The sequence below is a fragment of the Ambystoma mexicanum genome, chromosome 10 (genome assembly GCF_040938575.1).
Source record: "Ambystoma mexicanum isolate Mex_15411 chromosome 10, UKY_AmexF1_1, whole genome shotgun sequence".
NCBI classification, from domain to species: domain Eukaryota; kingdom Metazoa; phylum Chordata; class Amphibia; order Caudata; family Ambystomatidae; genus Ambystoma; species Ambystoma mexicanum.
The window spans coordinates 374,490,351-374,508,680 of record NC_090932.1 but is presented as its reverse complement, the minus strand read 5'-3'; the positions used below and the strand labels follow the sequence as shown (position 1 = coordinate 374,508,680).

The 18,330-nt window shown below is 43.1% G+C and overlaps 1 protein-coding gene across 2 annotated transcripts in view; it reads right to left on the bottom strand.

Moving 5' to 3' along the window:
- The window catches only part of SLC18A1 (solute carrier family 18 member A1), a 367,959-nt gene extending 350,543 nt beyond the window's left edge, over positions 1-17,416 (bottom strand). For both annotated transcript variants that reach the window (XM_069617961.1, XM_069617962.1), the window contains exon 1: positions 17,040-17,416. The gene's annotated coding sequence lies outside the window, so the exon portion shown is untranslated. The remainder of the gene's footprint in view (positions 1-17,039) is intronic.
- Between the last annotated feature and the right edge of the window lie 914 nt (positions 17,417-18,330).

Sequence of the window (18,330 nt, the reverse complement as noted above, 5' to 3'; positions counted from 1 at the left end):
CACAAGGGGAGCTGTTTTATGATGGCTCCTGTTTCAAACTTCCGAATGGTACATCCATGGCTGCTTATGCAATCACCACATTGAGCACGATTGTGGAAACCACGAGAATCATGCATAACTCCGCACAGGCCGCAGAGCTTGTGAACTTTATGAATGGCTTACAGTAAATATATATACTGATTGCCAGTATGCTTTTGGGGTGGTTCACAACTTCGGTAGACTTTGGCCAGAACAAGGTTTCTTGACCTCACATGGAACAAAGATCCAATATGGCTCCTTTACAGTACGGTTACTTTCAGCGCTTGCACTCCCCACTCAGTTACCGATCATGAAATGCGCAGCACATCAGAAAATTATAGATGATGTAGGAAAAGGGAACGCTTTCGCTGACCAGATAGCCAGACAAACTGCCACTGATCTCTATTCAGAAATGTATACTTCAAGGGAAGCCACAATTGTTTGGACTATGGATGAAGGTATTGAATCTGTAAAGAATATCCAAGCCGAGGCCACATTAGAAGAAATTAAACAATGGGCTGAGGGTTTGGCAAAATTGGATGATGACGGGTGTTGAGTGGACAAGTTAGAAGGAAAATGGTTGCTGCCAGACACATACATTACAACGATGGTCGCAATGACTCATGGGCCCACCCACATCTGTGCGAGGAAAGTTTCCAAAATGTTACAAAATGTCTGGGTGAATGATAATATCTCAAAAACAGCTGAACGTTTTGTCCAGAGCTGTATGATCTATCTACAGCATAATATGGGAAAGGGCACATCGACTCCAGGGGGTTGTTTTGGCCCACCTTCTGTCCCCTTTGAAGTCATCCACTTTGATTTCATTGAAATGGAGCGTTGCAATAACTATAAGTACATTTTGGTTGTTATTTATGCCTTTAGTAAATGGGTCGAAGCCTTTCCTGTTAAAGATGACCCAGCAATGACAACGGCGAAAACCATGCTTAAGGAATATTTTCCTAGGTTTGGTTTTCCAAGAGTCATCTGGTCGGACAATGGTCCACATTTTATCGCTGCTGTAATTCTGCAGATATGCGCGGGATTACAGATCGATAAATGGTTCCATTTGGCTAGACATGCTCAAAGTGCTGTATTGGTGGAGAAACACAACGGAATTATAAAGAACAAGCTCGCTAAAACGTGTGCCGGCACCAAATTGAAATGGCCGGACACCTTACCGATCGTGTTATTATCAATGAGAACAACCCCACAGACTAGGACTGGGCTCTCCCCTTTTGAAGTTGTCATGGGTAGGCCAGCTAACATTTGGAACTTGCCTAAGCCTATGGCCTTGCGGGACATTGAACATGTACTTCTTTCCGACTACTGTGACCGGTTAACTAAAAATCTGTATTTCATTATCAACAGGTGCGAGAAGCCCTCTCAATTAAATACGAGGGGCCAGGTCACAGTATTCGGCCTGGTACCTGGGTGCTGATAAAAGCATTCGAAAGAGCGTCCTGTCTCGCACCGCGTTGGAGGGGCCCTCATCAGGTCATCTTGGCCACACAGACTGCCGTACGAGTGACTGGACGAAAGTACTGGATTCACGTGTCGCATGTCAAGAGGATTCCCTTCCCTTTGCCACACGATACAGAAGATACAGAAAACCCTACTTGTTTTGCTTCAGCATGGAGCAGCATCAAGAGTGCTTCGGAGAATCTCCCTGAGCCCGTGCGGCCTGGGGAAACAGCTGCTTTATCTCCACACTCTCCTACAGATCTTTTTTCACCATTGTTAGGTTCTGTCGCAAATCCACCACTTCCATCAGGAAGCAACGACACGTTGTTCGCAGATCACGCCGTACCAGGAGTCACAAGGTACGATCTGCGCCCACGTAGCTACACTTACTGCACGGTTTGGCTGTGCCACCAAGAGAATCATCATAGGACTTGTCTTTTTGCCCGGTCTTTTGCACACAAGGAAATCTGTTGGCTAGGGATAGGGAAGGACTAAGAAAACGCGCAATCAGGAGATCGCCAGCAAATAAACTCTGGAGTATTTTGTTTGAAGAAACAATGCCAGCAATCGCTCCCACTCGTACGGAACAAATAAGTGACTGTGTGACCAATCGAAACAATGGACAATCGAATGCATAGCCTTTTAGAATGTATTGTTGTCTTGTAATCATGTTAATATGCTTCACAATAGTAATTGCTTTGGGATTTTGGGATTTAGAAGAAGTACATCCACTTGAAATTCTTTTGCCCACTGAAAATGTACCTACTGTTTCTACACCTTTTGTGCATCTGCACACTCTATCTCCTAGAGACTCTCAACACAGACAGAGTTACCACAATAATACTTTATTACCCATAATGAATGCCACACAGGCCATTTTTAATAGGTCTAATTGTTGGGTCTGTTTGCATTTACTGCAACACGGAGATAAGGGGTTGGGCTGGTATATTCATCCTTTACCTTTGACTACTGCATGTTATGCTTCTTTAAGGGCACTATTCTTTGGCCGATGGAATGATAGCATCTCGGGGAACTTTGATGGGACAAATTTGAATGATTTTGAGAAACGAGTTCTCACACCCCGAGGAATGCTTCGACTAGGTAATGAGACCTTGTCCCGAACATGACTTGTGGTCTTAGGATTGTCTGCACCAACAAGCCTCATCCGCGAACATAAATCGAGGACAATGTAATGCAAATGTCGAGCGTGGACACTGGCAGAACTGCATTGTGAAGGGATATGTGCTAAGACTTACTGCTAAATCCAGGAATACAATTTGCCATTGTAACTTGTTTGTAATTTAAACCAAATGTAATCCGTGTGCATATTATTGTATGAGCCATAAGTGAACTTGGCACGAACTCTAGACCACAGATTTGTAACTTGCAGAGGGGCTGGACATTACTACTGAACTGTATAAATAAGCGAATGTCCAGATGTCCAGTACCTCTCACTCCTCACACTGAACGGCTGGTACTCATTGTGATGTACTGAGGGCCAGATAGCTATCTGAATGTGTTTCTTTGTAACTGCGCAGTAGAATAAAGATCTGTGAATCTTTATAAGCCAGTGTTTGGTGTATTTCCTTTTGCTTTTACACTACGACTTGTGATTACACCAATGTTGTCTATGGCATCAAGTGCCCATGTGACATCTTGCACGTAGTTATCACTACATGTAAGGCTAAGATGCGTTGGACAGAACACAAGTCCAACATTAGAACTAGATCTGATACATCTCCAGTATCACAACACTTTATCCAGTCACATCATACCATATCCCAAATGTACATAATCATATTTGACCAAAATAAACCCCAGAGATGGGGTGGTGATCTAGTAAGAATGTTACTTCAAAAAGAAGTTGTATGGATGGAACATTTAGACAGTTTAACACCACGTGGAATGAATATGGAATTTGAATTCAGCTGCTATCTTTAGGTTTTATATTACCACAGTATGTGTAATAATATCCCAGTATGCAAGAGATTGAGTTCCAATTACCCTTTGATTCAATAATATGTGGAGAAAATGTAATCCTAGTCGTTGCTCATGATATACCAATGCTGATATGAACTTAGGACATTCAGATTGAACATGTAAATGACATGTGGTATTGTAAGTACAAACTCAATGCAGGCGCAAGACTATTCCTGCAGATTATTTGACTTGTATGAGAATAAGGATCAAAGTAAGTATGATTACGTGATTATTTAAACCATACAAAGCATGTGATATTCCATGGCTTTGTTCTGTATTCCACGTTGTTAAATGTATTGCAAAAAAGATGTTGTTGCCAAATAGACAAGTATAACCCTAGAGTTCACTTTAGGGTTCATGTGTTAATATCCCCGCAAAAATATCACCATACAAAAATATTGACATATTTTTGCGGCGATATTAACCTATGGAACCTGTGGGGGACACCCCCGCAACACCCATATTTTTTAAAAGGGAGCGGGGTCACCCCTGCAACTCCCGGTCCCATTTAGCCCATAAATTAGCCCCAGCAATAATATCGCCTATGGCCTTACCCCACGACCATATATATGGCGATATTATTGGTGGGGATAATATTAACTGATACCCACTTAAGCACATCATCTGGGTGATGAATGCTTTGACTCAGTTAGAAACATTTCCTTACACAGAAAATCTTTATTGCATCATCTGAATCTAGATGTTCATCCCACACAATATGATTACGATCTATTGAAGTGTACAATGTGTTCAATTCAATGTAAAATAATCATCATGACCAAACGTACCACTCAATAAGAATAAAGACAGGGTACTCTATGGTAATATCTAATCCTGTGTCTATTAAGTTGTTACCAAATGGCTGCCTAATTTCAGAGATTAATGATTGTAATAATCGCTTATGGTACTAGGTGATTAGAGTGTCTTAGAACGCAAACTAATCTCAGTCTGAGATGGTTTTGTTGTATTAGTTGGTTAAAAAATATGATGGCGTATTTAATCATACTCTTTGATTCACTTATCTCTTTTTACAATCCAAATTGATTCTTCTTTTACTATCGAATATATATACACTAACAGGAGCCAATGGAGCAGATAATATAATAAGTCATAGACAACAGCATCATTGGGATTTAATACATCGTTATATTAGGTCATGGACATGAGGGTGTCAAGTTTAATTCAATGTCATGTCTATTTGGCCATTTGAAGATTGCCACCAAGGTCTGATGACAACGGTATACAAGGTTTTGAGACGTATCATGTGATCTTTGTGATGTGCTAGGCGCACGCAGATAATGTGAATCCTTTCACATAGTCAAAGATGGCTTCAGGATGGGAAGCTGCTTGATAGCTGCTTTCCATCCTGTACCTGTCTTTCCATATCACATTACGAGGTAAGGATTAATCGATCATTTAGCGTGCGTGAACGGGGGTTCTAGAGTATATAGATCCCGTATAGTCAGGATATTTCATCTAAAATATGAACCCTGGTCTCTTTCAGGACCATGGCTTCTGTCAGGGCCACAACAGTAGAGGAACCCTTGAGAGGTTGCTCTACTTGAACACAAGTAAGTTGATCTACATAATTTCAATGATCATATTTATCACACCTATTGTAGGTGACAACATCCCAGAATTGATCAACATCTCTATTCATTTTACATTGCAGTTTTATCAACTGATATGTAGTGGGCACACACAACGGTGAGTAATCTTTATATTCAAGTTGAATTGAAACAAGTATCATCATTCACAATAATGATTCAATTAGTGATTGAATATATAGCCAGGTTTACACAATCTTTTTTATTATGTTTAATAGACAACCATGATACAAGGTTAGAACATCCCTACGAGATGTTCTGTAGAAGTGTGATTTGTTCTTCTATCTTTATTTAGATTGAGGTTCTATTCAATTGTATTACTTTAGTTGCAGGAAGAGAGTGAGTTCCATTCACCTGAAGAAGGGAGAATAACACCCAGAAACATGTAGTGAGAACAGGAACCCTATCTTTGTATACAACCCCTCATTGATAAATAAGGGGGCCAGTTTTGTGTGTACTCAATCTAGTCACATTGTTTAAAAGGATGTTCTTTAAAAATATGTTCTTTAACATTTGTTTCAATATTTTTGTAAAACTTTACATTACTGTGAAAACACATTAAGCAGGCTGATTATTAAGCCATGTGCTGGATTTGCATATATTATTATTATTTTTTTATTAGTGTATGGTTTCAAAATCAAACCTTTTTGCTATGTTTCAGTATACAAAATTAAGAAAAGATAAGCAGAATTATAAACATTAATATTTAGGAACAAGAAAAGAAAACAAAACAAAAAACAAATACTTTAGCAGTAAATACCCCTGTATTACGACTTTTCCATAATAGCCAGATCAATAACATGTTTGCCTTGAACCGGTCAGTGTTACAGTAATGAGTTATTTTCAGTCTTTTCCTCAATAACTGCAAATACTTCCTTTAGAAAGCCTCATAGTGCAAGTCTTAAAGAGACCTGGTCTCCTTGGAGTAGGATGCTCCACCAGTCTTCAGCCGAAATAGTGGACAGCGGATTGAGATATCTTCCGATCCACTTCGATCTTATACCTCTCAAAATAGGGCATGTCACAGTTAAGTGGTATTGGGCCTCATTACGACCCTGGCGGTAAGGGGTTTACGCCATCGTTAGCTGCGCCGACCCCTTACCGCCAATTACGAGGTCCCTTAGCGCCATGGAGGTTTTAACACCCGCTTTTAGCGGGTGTTAAAATCCATGGCGCTAAGGGACCATGGAGTTAATTACGCCACCGTAATTTACGGTGGCGTAATTAACGCCTTCCCCACTCCCATTATGCCCTATGGGGCAAAAATGGGAATGGGGAAGGGTAAATGGGGATTGGGGACTTACCGCCCCGCCAAGGTCGGAATGGGGCGGTAAGTCCGCCAACCACCATGGCGTAAACGTAGTTTACGCCATGGTGGTAAAGTGACGGCCCAGGCGGTAACTTACCGCCTGGGTCGTAATGAGGCCCATTGTGTCTCTGGCCTGGATTTGCACAGTCTGCAGACATAGTTTTGCAATGATTTCACTTTTCTCACTTCCATTACTTCTCTTGTTGGCATCAGATTTATACGAAGGCACATGAACTGGCACCGCAAGTGACTACATGGGAATCTTGACAGATAGGTTGGGGGAATACCCCTGGCTCTTAAATTGGTTATGTGCTTCACTTATAGTTTCAGGGTTTCTTGCTCTCTATTGTCTCGATCCAGTCCATGTCGAATAATTTCCGTTGTACCAGCTCTGGATTCATCTGCAAGGTATCTTCGGACACATTCAACTCATGTAATATCGCCATGCAAGTTTCCTTCCACGTCATCAGCAGATGTTCCGGATTGAGTTGTAATGCTTTTTTTAAGACTTTGAAGCCTCCTTCGTTGTTTGCTGAAATGCATTTACGATAAAACGACTGCGTTTTCCACACCGTGATGGAATATAATGAGGTGAGGCCCAGCTCCTGTCTTACAACCTAAATAGGCAAGCATTTTGTTAGGGATAATACTCTTCGTCAAAATATACTTTTTAATTTTGGCCAAAGCACTGCCGATAAAGCTAATGAACACACTGCACCGTAGGTCAGAATTTGTGCGACTTTCATTTGGTAGAATTCAATTACAGGTTTTAAAGAGAATTTGCAGTGCCTCCGTTGTGTAAGGCATGCCTGTGCCACCTAATTTCTGGCCTTACTTCGAAGCAATGCTTCTCTTTGAGCGTCAACTGCACTGTCATTTAGGTTCATGCCCAAATATGTCAGAGTCTTAAGTTCCAAGATCTTCTCTCCATTTAGGTACCATGATTTCTGATTGTGCTTTTTATTAACTTGTTTACCACCAAATATCAGTATTCCCAATTTTAGCATGTTGATTTTCAATCCATTGGTATCCATATAGCTGGCCAATGCCTGCAGCTGTCTTTGCAGGCCCACCTGTGTCTGGTCCAATAGGATCAGGTCATCTGCATATAGAAGGCGATGAACCATTTCTCCTGCTATGCATGGAGGGAGACTTCTTTTGCCATAGGGGCATTCTCTATGTCCAATATAAATAAATTGAACATAGCCAGTGCAAGGGTGCAACCTTGCTTCAGCCCCTTCAATGTTGGGATATGGTCGTACAACTTTCATTTATTATCCAATCTCACCCGCAGGGTCTGTGTAAAGTAACTTCAAGGTATCCCTGATGTCCTGTGTGCACACCAAGCTCTTAATTCTGACCAGAGCTTCTGTCTGTCAATGGTATCAAATGCCTGGGTTGGGTCAATTGACGCAAGGTAAATTTATGAGTTGTTCCTCATCTTTGCTTTAGATTTTAAGATGTTGATCAAAAATAAATTTAAAGCAGTTCCGGTGCCATTCACAATCCCAGCCTGCCATTTGTCAGTATGATCAGACTTCTGGCACCACATTGTAAGTGACGTTAGTATCAGGGCTCTGAAAATCTAACCTACTACGTTGAGTAGAGCTATAGGCCTATAGTTCTTAGGATTAGACCTATCACCCTTCTTGAATATGGGGACTATTATTATAGAGCTAGTCCAAGACTCTAGGATTCTCCTTGTCCCCTTGATTGTTTCAAATAGGTTGTACATCGTGCTGGCCCATTTATCTGGTTCCTTCTTTAGCATGATGTTTGTAATGCCATCCGGTCCTGAGGCCCTGGAGTTACTTGCCTTCTTAATCAAATTGATGAGATCACCTTTCTCATTTGGGAAGGACCACTATCTCCAGTGCTCTGCTCCTCCTTGTTTGCTGCTTGCGCACTTTTTGAGAAAAGATCACTGAAGTGCTCCACCCACACTTCAGCTGGTTCTGCATTTACGATCAAAAATGCCTGGGGCACACTTATATTGTGAAATATCCTCCACATTTCAGACGTGTTTTTAGAGGCCACATCTTTAAAATGTTTTCTGCATCATGTTGATACATTGCACTCTTATGAGCCTTAGGCCAACTTTTAAACTGTTTTTTTTGGTCGTCTTGATCTTTCCGGTGAAGCCTCAGTATTCACATTTTGGCATCTTCTGTTTAACCTTTTAAGTTTTCTTTTTTCCTTTTGGCTACCTCTTGATCAAATTCATGGCAGGTTATAAATCTCGGGCATTGGTTAGCAATCCACTCTTCCTTAAAGGATTTGAAGATCTGATAAATTGATGGTCGTCCACTCTTCTCTTGGTGTTCCACAACATCATTTTTATTTTCCCATTGAATTTTCAATCTCTTTCTGCAGGGTCCCACTAATAGCTTTACCTGCATGCTAATATCTCGGTTAACTGGCCATCCTTTCATTGTTACTCTAATGATGTTTTGGTCACTAAATTCCGTATCCATCACCTTCATACTTAACAGGTTATCAAGTAGGTTTTCTGAGGCAAAAATATAATCTAGTATCTTTAACTCCCATCCCCTCTTCCAGGTTGGCTTAGCTGGTATGTCCCCTTCGATATACCTGTTATGGGTGGATATTCCTGGCTACTAATGCCTTCCCCAGAGGAGACCTCTTTCTATGGGTGGTGAGTCACTCGGTCGAGTGTCTTTCCCACCTCTCTGGGCTCAATGAAAGTGGCTTCACTTGCTTGTGGACTAGCCGACGGAATCAGCTCTTTTATTTGTTTTGATCTCTTAATGAAAAAGAGAATATTCAAGTCCCCACAAATCATGATGTCCAAATGTGTCCAGGATCCCATTGCTTCATCTATCATGTCTTGTACAGATCTTACAAACTGTCCTCCATTTGATGATACAGTATTCCAGTACAAATTAAGTAACGAGAGTGTCCCCTCAGTTTTCGCTTGTAGAGAGCCTGTCCTTATTATCAGGGTCTGGATCAACTGTGGTGGTTGTTTTACCAGATTACTCTAAAGCCACATGAATTTTTCATTGCCAACAAAAGGCCTACCATAGGTCGGCCTCTTGGGTCCTTTACAGCTGGGTTTAATTAAATCGTTTAACCTTCCAAAAAAGGTGGTTCCCGCAGCCAGGTTTCTTGCAAGCAAACTATGTCATAATCTTCCAATTTAAATTTTAGGTCTCCACTTCCGAATAAATGTGAAATTCCTCTGTTATTCCAGCTGCTGGGCAAAACTTGGTAAGGGGTGATTTCCTTCCCCATTTCATCCTTCTGTTTTAATCGCTATGCCATCAAGCTGCCAGCTACCAACCAGTCGCAGCTTGCTTCACCTTTCCCCAGCCATTGGACTTCATCACTGTCTCTTGTCTCTTTGACTAATTTACTGTTGCACACTGTAATACGAAAAAGGTTTTTCTGGCTCGTTGCATGGATCGGACCGGAAGACCATTTATCCTGTCTGCATCTCCTTTTAACCTGCTGATCTTGATTAGAACATCTCTTTCCCCCTTATTTGGTACCTCTGCTCTTGTGCTGGAGACATCATATTTTCATAGTGCAAATCCCATTGATGATAACCGTCCTTTTTCTCTAAGCAGTTGATTTTTTTTCACTGGTGATGAAAGATATAACACGACTTTGTCCAACCATTCTTCTTCTGGGAATCCTATCAGGTGGAAGTCTTTAGACTGAATCGGTCTATATGCCGGAATGCAATGCAAGAGAAGCAGCACATTGGCCCTATTTAGTATTAGGTCGTATTTTATAAATAATACTCTCTCCAGTGTTCATCTGAAGGTTTCAGATACTGAGTCATGGCCACGACTTGCACCTCTTCCCACTTTCTTAGGGTACCTCTGTGGAGGCCCTGAGGTCTTCTTCCAGTTGGTGGTCGATACACTCGTCAATTGCTTTCTTTTTTGTTCCAAGGTCCTAAATCGCTTGATGGGCCCCTGTCGATGGATACCCTTTTTAAGGGGTAGAAGCTGTTTGATTGTAATTCCACTGCACCATCCTCCGGTCCCATGGAACTATCTCTCATTCTTTCGGGGATTCAAACTCCATATTAGTATAGAAATTTCTTTTTCTTTTTACCACTCCTTTAACTTGTGAAGGTGAATCTATAGCTTCTTTGGAATCCTCTTCGATGCTTGTCTCTGAGTCACTGAGATCCTCTAAGGTACTAAGCCATCTGTGGGGTTGCGCCTCCTGCAAGTCACCTTGAGCACTATTCTCCTCATCCTCGGTTTTAATGTAAGTTGAAAGGTTAATCAGATCCACTGTCTCTTCTTCCTCACAAATGTCCTCGATAAGACGTTTATGATTTCTTCCTCGTCTTTGTAGGCTCACTGGTGAGGTCTTCTTGTTTATCTTTAATGGAACATCAATTTTCCCACTACACACTTGGCAACTGGTTTCACAATTTAAGGGATTATTACATTTCTCATTAGAGAAGATTCCTTCATCGAGGGTTGCAAGTGAGGTTTTATTTTGTTTAAGTGAGAGGTGTGTCTTCTTGTTCTCTTGTTTCTTCTGTTTCTTAAATTTCAACTTTAGTGACTCTCTCATACTCTGAGGTGAATTTGCTGAATTTGGATCCTTTTTCTTTCCTTCAGTCAATTTGGAAAAAATCTCAAATCTCTTCTTGGGGATATTAGGTAGTGACTCAGTTTCTACAGTACTTGTTTCCTCTCCTTGTTTTAATTGGTGTATGGGTGGTGAGTCTCTTGGTTGAGAGTCTTCTCCCACCTCTCTGGGCTCAATGAAAGTGGCTTCACTTTCAAGTCCCACCTGGGAATCCCCCAAACGCTTTTTGCTCAATATTGTCACTAGGTTCCTCGTGACTTTAACCCCCCGTTGTTTAATTGAGGATGCCTGGTGAGAGGGCATCCCTGGTGAGTTCACTGTACATACACTGTCCACTGTGTTGTCTCCTTAACATTTGCGTTCTTTTATTTGTCTCTTGAGCTCAGATCATCTTTTATTTTGTTATTTTATTATCAGAATGATAATACTATGGAGAATTTTTGTAATCTGCTCCGTATTTGTTTCCAAGTTCCCTTGGATAGCAGTTACAAAACCTTCCACAAACAAGATTTTCGAATGAAGCATGGCCATCACTGTCTTCTGGTCTCTGATTTGGTCGCTCAATGTTTCGTGTAATTTCCGGAAAGGTGCCAAAGTTAGTGTAAGGGCCGCTATAGAACTTGCATCAATCAATGGCTTTGTGAAAGACTTCTCCTCCACCTTTGCAGCGCCAAATCCATCAGAAGATCTTCATCATTCAAACATTTGTCTAGGATCCGTAGCTTGTCCTCGGAATTGGATAACATTCTTGGGCGTTTACTGTTGGGGCTCCGAGGTGGGCTCCATTGCTGCGATTTCGCTACAAACAGTTTGTAATTTTTTCTAGCCCCCATGTTGATTCTCCCTGGCCTTGGTCATCAGCTATCTTTCTTTTGAAGGTTAACTGCCTGTTATTTGTCACAGCCCTCAAGTCGTTAGTTGGGAGAGTATTACCCAAGATTACCTCTTTTATGACTTCACATGGTCTATCAAGGTTCTCTGTATCTGTTGCTATTTCTTCTCTCTCCAGATGTACACGTGAGAGTGCTTCCGTCTAACGTGTGTTCTCTATTTCCGTCTCTTGCATTGCTCCAGGTAAGTTAGCTTTCTCTACTCTACGATAGAAGAAGCGCTGTTTGGACAATAGGTTTACGGGTGTGAGGCCACTTGGTTTCCAGATTCATTTTAGTGAAGACTGAACCTGTATTTTTTTTGTGTTTGGCCATTTGGGTTAGTTTTTCCAAACCTGTATGCAGACTGTTGGTCAGTGGTTTCCATTGGGTCTCCTTCTGATTCAATTAACAGGATTCCCCCTGATATATGGACTGAGGGTGTATTTTCCAACTCTTCTTCAGGCTCATTGAGAGGTATTATTTCTGCACATTTAATTAAAACATCAGAATTTTCATCACACATGCGAACCACCGGTGTTCCAGCCTTATAGACAGCCTCCACCCCTGCCTTTTTTTAAATGTTCAGCGGGGAGGCCATTGTTAGTCCTATTTGGACCCTGACATCAATGGGGCAGGTTCCCTGTTCAGCAGTCAGCCTCCGCCTGTCTTTGTGTGCTTCTTGTATCCTATTGTCCATGATTTCGTCCCTTGGCTGTTCCCCTACCTCACAAAGGTTTGAGGTCCTGTCCTCCCCTGTACCCTCTGCTCTATTATTTGGGGAACTTTCCAGATGTATACTGACGGTCGGGGCCTCTCCGCGTGGAGGCCTGTTCATGATACTGCCTCACGGCCTTTCCAGAGCCGGATACTATAGTTGCTCTTATTTTACTAACGTTCACGTATGAGGAATCTTCACCTCTATACACGGCTGCAATCTGCAGTTCCAGACTAATCCGTGTATGTTTCACTGGTGTGAATACGGCTGCTTGGAACAAAAGGATTCACCCCGCAGTCTCCAAGCTGCGGAAAATGAGACGCTCCAGTAGTTATTGCTGGTATGCTAGCTTTCAGCACGTTATTTTCCAGCAATGGTTCAGATCACAAAGTTGCGAACAGGCTGCAAAGCCTCGATATATTACTGGTGCTGTTGCGGTCTGCGGACTGCAGACTGCCACTTTACATCCACTTTGCGGCCGCTTCGCGGATCCCATGTGGTTTTGTGGATGCAATGGGGGTGGAGCATGTCCGCTCTACACAGCGACCCCTCTCCTTAAAGCAGTAGTAGCTGCTTTATACTCAATGGGCCTCATTACGAGATGGGCGGTAGCCATGGTGCTATTTGCACCATGGCAGCCTCCCATACCGTGTCCGAGTCCGGTCTTGTTCAATGGGGACTTACCAGTGCATTCTGACCCTGGCCGGACCGGTAAGTCCCCATTGAACAAACCATTCCCCATTCCCATTTGAGCCCCCATAGGGCTCAATGGGAACGGGCAGGGCGCTAATAACGGGCTTGCGAATGGCAAGCCCGTTATTAGCGCCCTGGTCCCTTTGCGGGACCCGTAAGGGACGTGTGGTCAGATTTGGAATCGGGCGGTAAGGGATTACCGGCATCGGTCTCCTTACCGGTGCCCGGTATCCCTTACCGCCCGACTCGTAATGACCCCCGATGTTTCACTGCTGAAGAGTGTTGAAAACAAATGATCCCAACGTTAACGTTAACACGCTCTGGAAAACAAAGCAAAGGGTCCTGATTCAGACTGCCACTTTACATCCACTTCGCATATATTGTATGTTTTCTGTGAAACAAATTGAGAATGTTTACTAATAAAACACAATTTTCTTTTTCATTATGTATATATATTATGCATTATATTTTAAAAAACTTAATTTTTAAACAAATTGTGTTAAATGGTGTTTTCATCCTTACTCATTTTTCTGATACACTTAACTTTCGCATATGAAAATATATGGGATTTTTCCCACAAGAGTGCCTTGGCATTTTCTTGATTAATTTAAAGGAACCCATTTTTCCTTATGATTTGTCTTAGTTGTGCCCAAGTGTTATGCTGGGAGGTGTGGTTCTGAAAAGGGCAACAGAAATCGCTGCCCAGGAGAGAGGCTTGCAGGTATCGTGGAAGGGACAGTGGTACCAGCAGTCGTGTACAATGCACACTCAGTGGGGCAGGATCTGCCCCCTAACGCCCTCCCTCCACCTCTGGGGTAAGACCAGCTCTGGTATACACCCGGGTAGTCAGCCTACCCGACGTCGAGAGGAGTCCCTATTCCCACCCTGAGAGGTCATGGCCCTGTCATATGGGTTACCGAACGGACAATAGGGAGGGGAGTATCCTGGGGAACAGACCCCTAGATCAGGGAGGTGTCCCTGTGAGAGCGGAGTCGCCCAGCCTGTTCCCCGGGTCCTGGAACAGCAAAGCCCTTTAGAAGAAGATTCAATGGTAGATTAAGGGCAGTGCAACTCGTCATTTGCACCAAAGAAAGTGCCAGGCATCTGAATGAGTACATCTCGTTTTTGCTCATTCAGGTACCCCTTTTTATTTATGTTTATTTATTTTAATTTGTATAAAGCGACACATGCCCATGGGCCTCAGAGCGCACAAAAGACAGACAGGGACAGCAGAGCCAGGGAGCAGGCAGCAGAAAACGAAGAGGAAAACTATGTTCAGCCTGGGTTGAGGTTGAACAGGTGAGTTTTTATTTGCTTCTTGAAGTATTTTTCCCCTTTGCGCATATAAGGGGGCCTTTCGGGGCATTTAAAATCGCATCCCGTATTCACAAACGGAATGCGCTTTTAAGTACCATGAAACGAGAGGCATCCCCTGTGCCTTGTAAAACAGGAGCAGTGGGAGGCGCAAATCATGACAAGGTTTCTGACCCAGCCACGATTTGTTTTTGATGTGTGGCAGCCACGGTTTGAACCACAGAGGCCACCACACTAGCATTTGCCTCCCTCAAACTGTGGTGGAAATGCGCTTTTTTGGTTCATCGTTTCCCTCTGTGAAATGCGCTTCCAGCAACCACGTGGTTGCTGGGAGCCTTTAGTGTCGGGAGCGCGCTCCCAGCATACATGTATGCAGAGGGGCTGGCAGTGCATGTGTGCCCCACTGTCCAGTTCCTCCTGGAATGCACAGGTCATCTTTGAGAATAAGCCGACCTGCGCATTTCTAAAAAAATAGCGGAAATTAAATGAGCACATTCTTTGCGCTCTTATTTCATTTGCGCTATTTCCTAGAAATGCATCTGACCCAAAGTGAGTTAGGAGGTAAGGCTTTAGAAAGCCCGACCTATATAGAAGTTACCTCTGTATTAATCCTTTCCCCTTTTCATGTTGATTATCCCAAATACAGTTCTGTTATATGACTTCTTGAGTCTGCCATTTGTGTGCGCCACAATCGGCTATAAGGCGCCCTCCAATGAAAATATTCACCAGAGGCCGCCGACCTAGAATGCCAGCCTCCCCTAATCACCCAAGCTCCCTTCCTCCCAGGCACGCAAGGGGCTTTGGTCGGCCAACGAATGTTGATCCGTGCATCCCTCTGCTAGCATCAAAATGACCGCAGAACGCTTTCATTGGCTTCCATGCAATTGTCTATGGGTGCAATACACGCTGAATACCACCCCTCCACCCCGCATCCACCTACCCACCACCCAAAAAAAAAGATGCGAATTATACAGATACCAAAAGTAAATGCTACGTGGAGCTACGATACTTGAAGTTTGTAGTTTGAAGCACAAGTGTATACCTGCCAAAAAAAGGACTTAACTTGAAGTGGAAGTTGAGGCAGTTCCGGATCTGCTGGAACATTTAGCAACCAAAGCTCTGAAACCAGCCAATAATGAGGGGGCAGGGGACTCAATGGCTGCAGAAATCACTCACTAAAGTTGGTAGCACTTAGCAGCATTACATGTGGCGAGAGAAAGGTACGATTAGGAGTGCCCCTTTAAGAACACACAGATTTTGTTAGGCATACCACGGACATTAGACCAGAGAAATGTGGGTTTTAGGAGGGAGGGGGCCTTTTCTCCAGGTTGGTGTACACGCGTAAATTCAACCAGAGTTGTTGAGAGTCAAATGCAGGGAATGTTGTGTCGGGGCCACCTCTTAGATCTCCTTATGACCCACTTCACCGATGTAGTTAGTGCTTTCAATGCAGTCACTTTGGCAAATGATGATGGGTGTGGAGCGAACAGTGTCAGGGAAAAGATGGGTGGGTGACGGAAATGTTAGCTCTTCTGTAGACGGTGGCTACTGAAAATGTGCAAGATACAAGAAGGAGTGGGAGACAACAGAGACCAGGGAATAGTGCCCGCGGGAGGAAGGGAATAGGACTGACCCCAGTGGAGGAATTAAGTGGTGAAAGGAAGCAAATAGAAAATGCAACAGGTACAAGAATGAAAGAGTATTAGGGCAAAAGGACATATGCAAGCAGAGACAGGAAAATAAGAAAGAAACGATGGCAGGAAGAAATAGAAAGGTAACATTATGGAACTAGAAAGTAGCGACAGATCAAGAAAGAACCAAGGGATAATGGAGGGAAAAGAGGGAAGGGAATGGAGGAAGAAATGATATTCAAAAACAGCAATGGGAGAGAACAAGCAAGGAGTGAAAGGTCAGGAAGGGAGTAAGGAAGGAAGGGACGAAGGGAGGGAGGGAGGAAGGTAGGGAGGGAGGAGAGAAAGAAAGAAAGAAAGAAAGAAAGAAAGAAAGAAAGAAAGAAAGAAAGAAAGAAAGAAAGAAAGAAAGAAAGAAAGAAAGAAAGAAAGAAAGAAAGAAAGAAAGATTGGTTCCAAATTTGAAAATAGAGAACAGACATTTAAAGAAAGGAGGGAACCAACGATATATATATTTTTTAAATAAGGAAAGAAAGAAAGAAAGAAAGAAAGAAAGAAAGAAAGAAAGAAAGAAAGAAAGAAAGAAAGATTGATTGATTGGCTCCAAATTTGAAAATAGAGAACATACATTTAAAGAAAGGAGGGAACCAACGATATATATATTTTTTAAAGAAAGAAAGAAAGAAAGAAAGAAAGAAAGAAAGAAAGAAAGAAAGAAAAGCAATGCCCACACAGTTTTAAATGAAGAAGACATTAAAAACGAAGAAGAGTGATGCAGCAATCGTGGGGGACTCAGAAGAGAATGTGTACAACAACGTTGATGTTTCAGGCTCAATCTTACCCACTATTAAAACGTACCTGTAAACACATGGCCGGAGCTCAGACAATGTGAAGCTACAACATCCCGTCCAATGTGCAGCTGTTACGATCTGCAAAACCTGAGGCGGTGTTCTGGTGTGCAACAGCTGTGCAAGCACTCAGTATGCAGCAGTCATGAAAGCTCTAGCCGGAAGGCTGGTCGGAGTGCGAGCTTCTCTCAGTCTGGAGGAGCAGGCACTAGTTCAAGAGTCCTCTCTCTCCGTCCGTCATGACAGGATATGAGTGTCGTGACTGTGCAAGCTCTCTCTGGACGGGCTCTGGTCTCTCTGTACACGGGTTCCCCTGGCCCACACGCGCGCACTCCTCTCTCCCTCTCTCTCTCTCTCTCTGACAGGAGAGGGGGTCCCTGGAGCAGGCTCTGTTATGAGCCGGGATGCTGGGCTCCGTCCCGCGGCACCGCCTGCGTCACAGGCGAGGAGGGAAATGATGAAGTGATAGCTGCGGCCCGGCTGCTTTTCATCAACCCTTATCTCCTGCATCGCGCTGAGCCCCCGGCCTCGAACTCCTTCGGCGATACATTATCGCCGAGCTCTGGCCATCATGTGTTCCTATTTGTGAAAGGGTACCGGCCAGCTGCTCCTAAGCCGTGCATGTGGCAACGTGAGTACTCAGTGACAGGGACTGTCAGTGTTACCACGTCTCCATTGTATTTCTGTTATGAAGGTTCCTTTGAAGTCGGTAAGGCGGCTCAGTAGGTTTGTGCGTCTGCTGCAGGTGAATTTGTGTAGCCAGTAGTTCAAAGGTTCTATTTCAGGTGTTTTAGAGTAGCCTACCAGGGATCGCAATGGACTTGAATTTTTTTTTTTTTGGTACTACTATTTTTTCTGAATGAGTCAATATGTGGACTTTCATGGTCGAAAGTCGGACTGCCATCACGCTGAACTATACCCAAGGACACGTATTACATCATTTTTCGTGTATATTTGGAATAACTGCTGAACCCATATGCATGCATTAGTAATGGCCGAACCCCAAACCCTCACCCGTAATGATAGGCTCACAACTTGTTTCAAGTGTTGGCAATAAAAGGCCATAGGATTTTATTGTACAGATATGGGTTATGGCAATAACAATAGCACATATCATGATGGTATCATACTTTTGGGCACCGGGTCCTGAGGTTGCCCCCTCGGACCAGTGCCGCCTTCTTGTGTCCAACGACTTGTTGTGGGCACCGTACAGTGCCTTGTACTTCTTTTTGCGCTTCTCCCCTTATTTGTAGGGTGGGAGGGTTTTGTGGTAAAGAAGAAAGAAGATTTGGAAGACACTG